Source organism: Pinus tabuliformis, chromosome Q (genome assembly GCF_031772625.1).
Source record: "Pinus tabuliformis cultivar Carrire ecotype Pingquan chromosome Q, CPIR1, whole genome shotgun sequence".
NCBI classification, from domain to species: Eukaryota; Viridiplantae; Streptophyta; class Pinopsida; order Pinales; family Pinaceae; genus Pinus; species Pinus tabuliformis.
Window position 1 is genome coordinate 255334316 of NC_142296.1, and position 7471 is coordinate 255341786.

A 7471-nucleotide genomic window follows, 5' to 3' on the forward strand; every position below is an offset into this window, starting at 1 on the left:
GGCTCTAGGTTGTAAATAAGTGAAGGAATAGAAGAGAATGATGATGGAATAGATGGATAGCAGAAGATCTAAGTGTGGAAGTCGAGTCTTTGGGTTGTAGAGTAGGAGAGGGCTCTGCAGCTGAGTGCGAAGAGGCTTAGTAGTTCACAGCTAAGTACGTGGACCCCTGCAACTAAGTGTGAGGGGTAGGTTGAGTCTGTAACTGATTGAAGCATTAATAAAGAGAAGTTTCATACCATTCCTATGTATTTATTTACTATTTTCTACATTGAATGTATTGGGTATAAATTACATTTCTAATGTTTATATGATGCACGAACATATATGATTGTGTTGATTAAGTAAATGTGAGATAAAGTATATGTTTACGCGATGTTAACTAACGTCTGTAAGAGGATAAGTAAGATACGCATTGTAATTTGGGGAAATAGTGCAGATCGTTGTCATAGCAGCGTGAAAGCCTCTCAGCTCCTGGTTAGGGATGTGCACAGGCGATTATAACAAATCGCGAAGGTATCACAGGTCAAGATAGTGTGCGATGTGACCTACGCGAAGGTATTCACAAATGGACTGAATTGGCCCCTTAAACATCTCCAGGGTGTGGAAACTTGGTTCCAACATCCCCCCATACTACTTCGATGAGACTTCAGGCCGTGCACTGCGGGCTGATGCCGAAAGGACCAGTAGTGTAGGGATTTTTTTAGCTAATTAACTTTGAACCTAGGTCAACCCCCATCAAGCCAACAAATGGTTACGTTGCCGGGACCAGAATCTGCATAGAGATGTCTGATGTCGTATCATTGGAATCCAACTAAGAAGGAAATTGAAAGTTGGTTGGACAGGAGGATTCACGAGTTCGTGTCATAGGAGAACAGGAATCTGTGATTGACAAAAAAAAGAGTGGTTAGATTGCTACCTGTACACATAAATCCACGAGATCTTTTTCACATATTTCCCTAACGAGCTGTATGAGTGAATCGCGAAGCTAGCAGATAGCTAAGGAAGGTGGAAGCTCAACGATCCTATTATGTGGGCCCCAGAGTTGGTGCACAGATTGGAAGCATTGGAGGATCAGATCGCGCATGTTGTTGATCACTGGCTCGATATGATTATAGGAGGATTCATTATTGAGTTCGTTGTAGACACTTCAGTTAGCTACAACGAGGCGGAGCGACGCTTTCTCAAAGGACCGTGAGGTAGGTATGTAAAGTCTTTGAATAATTGGATTAGAATGCTATTGTGTGAAAATAGGGTTATGCAATTACCTTGATGTTGGGAGATACGTGAAGTGGAAAAATATACAGAAACAAAGGAAGTAAGGGACCAGAGAATATCCCTTTGATTTCACCTCCACTAGGGGATGAGTAAGAGATCGCAAAGGTCTCTCCATAAAGTGCAATCCATTTGATAATACAGAGGATTCCGTGCATACCACCACCACCAGCTTCACCGCCTTCACCTCCATCTTCACTCGTACCACCTCCGCCACCACCGCGAGTCAATATGGCAAGCACGCTAAAGTTTCATGTGTTCAAGGGATTGGGAAATGAGGATCCAGACCAATTTTGTTTCATGATAAGAGTCATATGGGAAGCGCAGTGAGTTACAGATGAAAATATAAAGAAAGAGACATGGGTTAGCACTCAGCAGGACCGCGCGCTGACCTGGTATAGTAAGCACTCCAATGAAAATCCTAATGTAGGGATTATGGATATCCAAGCAGCGCTAAACAAAGAATTTAGCAGGTCGAAGTCTGAAGCGCAGTCGATCATTGGGTTTAAAGAAATCACGATGCTACCAGGGGAAACTCCTTGGGAGTTGGATCAGAGGTTGAATTGTACGATTCGTGAAGCTAATATGAATATGATGGATGGACAACACCGCAAATGGTTTGTAGCATTATTAACGTCACATTTAAGGAGTGTGCTATTGTAGCAGAAGTTAATGACTGAGGCAGAGGCCTTAGAGATTGCGATGAGGCTGCATGAGATCCCGATGCAGGATCCTAACTTGGGAGTTCAGAAGATCCATGCGCAACTAAAAATATTATGCCTTGAGATGCAGAGTCTAAAATATGACAGAACAGCTCACCCAAAAGTGCGCGAAGAGGTGTGGTGCGTAAAATGAAAGGGTCGGGGTCATGAAAAGGACCATTTCCCGGTGTTCACAAATTACCTCGTGGGAGGAGGACCGATGTCGTTATGACCGAAAGCACAAGCAAGACCTAGTGCGGCACCTACTTTGTGGTGCATGATTTGTCAAATAGGAGGGAAACATGCTATAGACAACTGTCATTTGTTACAGAAGTATACACAAAATTCGCAGCAATTATTCTATAACTTTTGTAGGTTAGTAGGACACGATGAGCGCACTTGTAGAAGCTATGAGTTAATGATGGATATAACTCCCACCTACAGAGTTCAGACCAAAACGTGACCCCTAGACCATAACACAGGAGTGGCATGAAGAAGATTTCAGGGGCGTGGATGAGGCCGAGGTGGAGGAGGACCTGGAAGAGGTTGTGGATAGCTGATATGCTACAATTGCGAAGGTCTAGGAAATTATGCCTGTGATTGTATGAACCCAACACATCCATCAGGTTTGTATTGTACCTTTTTTGATCACGAGATGAAAGATTGTCCTACGTTGATAACTAGGATACACGACAAAGGAGCGCTACCACCTCCCTCGACTGAGAACCTGTAGATGATGAGGTCTGAGCCGTGCGAGGAAGATCCAAATGTGAACATTGTGCTCCAAAGTGGAATTGTGACAGGAGATGACAAAGGCAAACAACTCGAAGATAAGACTTGGGTTCGCAAAGCTCTGGCGAAATAAGAAGAGTTTGATTTGGAGCATGCTAAGGAAACCTTCATGGAAGCTAAGAAGAGCTTCCCTGATGCCTCCACCTCAGGAAGCAAAGATAGACTGAAGCTGGAAATGGACCCGTCTATGCTTATGACGTTCCTGGAAACATGCATGAAGCTACTATGCGACAGTAAGGTTGTAAAAGGATTATAGGAACTCATTAAAAGATGCACTGAGACCACGCCAGGAGAACTGCGTGTAGTGTGGAAGATTGGAAAGCATAAGACAAGGAAAAGAAGAGAAATGAGGTTAACCGTGCATATTGGAGAATATGAGATGGACCAAGTAATTCTAGATTTAGGATCAGACGTGAATGTTCTACCAAAGCAGACATGCGAGTGCATAGGGAGGCCTATGCTACATTGGTCTCCTATTTAGCTGCGAATGGCGAACCAGTAGAAAATTATACCATGGGGCAATTGCAGGGAATTACTGTGGACATTAAGGGAGCGAGTGTGCTAGCAGACTTTGAAGTAATAGAGATTGTTGACAATAGAAATCCCTACCCCGTGCTCTTAGGAATTGATTGGGCCATTGACATGAATGGGGTGATTAATTTGAAGAAGTGCAAGATGATTTTTGAAAAGAAGTCTGCGCATAGCTATACCTTTGGAACCTACTGAAGGATCACGCTATACAGAGCCAGTGCGTGACTATGAAAGTGATGATGATTTGGACTGCATCTACAAAATAACAACACGAAACCAGGACTGGATAAATCCTACCATGGACAGATGGATCTCATGGGAGTGTGAAAGCTCCTTTACGTTGGATTTTGATAAGTAGATAGAGCGATGGCAGAACCAGTTACTCGAGGTAACCATGCTGAACTGTAATTTGATGACAAGATCGTTGCGTTGCATATCGACAGAAGTGAGGTAGATACTTTCCTAGATAAGTTTGAAAGGGAAGTGTCAAAAAGGCAACGCTTCCAGGTTTTGAATTGGGTACTGCGCACTATGCCCACGAGGTGGTGGGGTACCCACAAAGGGAGCTTTGAGGATTGGTGCGAATGCAGGAGAATGATGTGCACACAATTTGGGAAGTGTAGAGTGTGACTGACAGATAAATACATTGGGAAGAATAATCCGCGTGCACATCTAGCTAGGTGGATGCTAACATATGGAAAACAACCTACGCAGATGTGCATGAACTCCGCACTGAGAGGTATGGTCAATAAGCTTGTGTTGGGGGCACAGATGTGTAGTTGGCTCTTAAGGTTGGATAAAAATATGTAGGAAGAATAATCACGCAAAAGGTTATCCACACAGAAGCAACGTGAAACGAAGTGATTGGGACTTGCGCATACCCGGACATACACCTTTTTGGCTGATCAATGGAGTAGAAGTCGTAATGCCTATGGAGTCTATCATGTCTAGTTTGCGCATAGTGGTGCTCATAGAGGTAACAGACCGCGGAGCCTGGAAGAAAGACTTGCACCATTGGAAGAGCTCGAATGGTTGGGACTCGATGAGGAGATCCAACAGGGTGATCTTAGTCTCTAAGAACTCATGAATGAAAGATTTTGGTTGAGGGAAAAAAGCGCCATGGTAGAAGCGGAAGTCAAGAAGCTTGAGAAAGGAATAAAGAAGGACTCTCTTGATAGAAAGACCATAGTGATTGTTAGCTCTGCTACATATCTTTGATTTCTAAAGGCCAAAAGTGAGCTTGGTCTATGGTCATGCCCAAAGAAGCTCATAATGGTCATCTTCTCCTTCTCTTGCACTGCTCATTTTCCCTTCATCAATTCCAAAAATGATTAATTCCTTTATCAGGTTCGGTTTAATCGCTATTGAAAATCGCATACATGTGTGTGTCAAGGCCACACCCCTTGGCTTCTGCCAATGCGATATTGTGATGCAATCTGATCGCAAATCGCATTTGTATGTGTATAAAAGCGCACCCCTCTGCTTCCACCGATGCGATATTGCAATGCGATCTGATTGCAATCGCACGTCGCCATACGTAAAGGCCAAAGATCCAAAAACCCGATTCGACGACTCCCGTCGAGCTCGATAAAGTGACTCGCCCGATCATCCCTCTACTGTCCGATTAGCTCCACCAAGATCCAATGGCCCACACTCATTCGTCTTTCGCTTCTTCCGATATCCCTCGCCAAGCCATCTCCATTGTCTATCCTCCTGATCCAACAACTAACCCTTCTCCTTCCTCCTACTAGTCCAACTGCTGTGCAGTCCGCGTCTCTTAACTGTTGTGTGCTCCTGAAGGATGAAGGTGACTAGTCTACCAGTACCAAGTGCATTTCCTCCTCAACAACCACATTCAATAGACAGTATGGCCAAGAAGGAAAAGGACAGAGCACGAATAGGCAAATGCATTTAACAGTTATGCGACTCCATCCCATACGACACTCCAACCACCTAAGAGGACATCAGAGCACTTGAGAAGATCAAATTCATCCACTACAGCAAGCAATTGCACTCAGACTCCATCAGGCAGTTAAAGCGGTTGGTGGTTAATTATGACCCCTCCATACTTAGAATGGCTGACTACCTTTGTAATGAAACTCTATATATACCTAGAAACAAGATGTAATCAAGGTGGATGGTTGTTGTTTTGATGTAAGGTTCAACTTCTGGAGACTGTAACTTCTTTGATACTTGCATGTATCGTCTTCATTTTCAGCTAAAACAAGCTTCTTTTTCTATTAATTGCTCACTTTCCATTTCTATTCTATTCTAGGTTGTGCTTGATATGTAGTTTTCCTGAACTATTGATTTTTAGCATTAGAGGAGCTATCATCCTACCTCTGTGTTAAAATCTTGCATGTATTAGTGAATGTGTTATTCAGGTTTCTTTTCACTTGGTGACAGAGAGATGTCATCCTGTCTGTACATTAGGGAATTATATTTGCAGACCTCTTTACTGGTTGCAGCTAGCCATCACAAGGTCTTGTGCATCTGCTGGCGTGGTCAGTATTCTCCATATTCACCCAATCTATGAACTGTGAGTAATTGGTGGTCTAAAGCCTTGTAGTCTGGGGGTGTTCATGCATGTCTGGAGTTAAGCATAGTAGAAGTGGGTATCTGGCTTGAACAAGCATCATCTCCTCCATTCATCCATTTGCAACAATAAGTTGAATTTGTAATGTTCCCGAGAATCCCCAAGCTACAACCTAGGAGAGTTTCTTAGGGTGATAACATTAATTGGCGCCATTTCCAGGGAGAGGAGATTGAAGCTCAACTTCCCTGGGAGAACGACACAGTTCCACGCTTTGATGATAGACAAGGTCTAGGCACATTTCAGATTGTAATCATATATCTGGCGACTCTACTGGAGAACCAACCTAGTGGCGACTCCACATTACAATTCTGGCTTAGTTTGTGAGGCATACCCAGAGAAATCCTTAGAAATCACCAGCTGATCCAGTGCCTGACCCTGAGAAGATTTCTAAGAAAAGGAAAACATCACAGAAAGGAGCATTAGGATCAAGTAAGCCTAAGAAATCTTATGTATCTCTACAAGGGAAGATTATAGCTGAGAATATATGGATTGAAGATATAGATCCTAGCATTATTAGTGAAGAAATACCTACAAAGATTCATAAAGCTCCTTGTTCATCCAGTTCCCCTTTGGATCTCAGTCCAAAGAAAGTCTCCCATACAGTCCATCATACTCCTTTGTCTTTGTCATCTATTTTGTTACTTCCTACCATTCAATCTGCCAATATCCTCCCACTCATCCCAGCCATGGCAGGCCAACAAGCACCCACTAAGATGGAAAGAATCATAGCTGCTAGGTATGGACCCTTGGTCTTGCCCGTTCCTTTGAATGCCATGCCTGTAGGTGAATACCAGAAATACATGCCAAAATTCACTGGTACAGAAGGAGTAACAACTGAAGAACACCTTGAGCCTTTTTATAGTTATGATGATAGCCTAGATATTAGTGAAGATGATGTGTGGATGAGAGTGTTTTTCTAGAGCCTTGATGGAGAGGCTAGAAAGTGGTTCAGAGAACTGGCCCCTAGGTCAATAGCAGACATCGAAGCCTTAGATGATGTATTTTTGAAGCATTGGGGGGATAAAAAATATCTACTCTATTATCATACTGAATTTGGGAACTTGCAGAGGGAAAATGGTAAGCTGCTGTTTGATTTCAATAAGAGATTTAACCGCATGTACAGCAGAATACCAGCTGAAGTGAAACCCACCCCTACTTCTGCTAAGCTTACTTATGCCAATGCCTTCGATTCTCATTTTTGTTTACTACTGAAGGAGAGAAGATGTGCTTCTTTGGCTGATATGCAAGATGCAGCCCTGGAAGTAGAATCAAACATCATGGCGGTAGAAAGGCTCGAAGGTAACTCTGATAGGAGAAGACAAAGGGGTGAGCTCTCGTCATCCTTAGATCCCAAGATCGACAAAATGGCCAGGATGATTGAGTCATTGGCCTTTGAAGTTTCCAAATTAAGAGTTGAGCAGCATTCAGGAAAGGAGCAGTTACAGATTTTGCAAAGAAATAGAGATACAAATGAAGACCAAAGGGTGAAGACCCTTTTTCAAGATATAGTCATGGAAGAAGAGCACTTTGAAGAAGAGGATGAGGTCCATGGTATGGAAGACAAGGGCAGTGCCCCCTT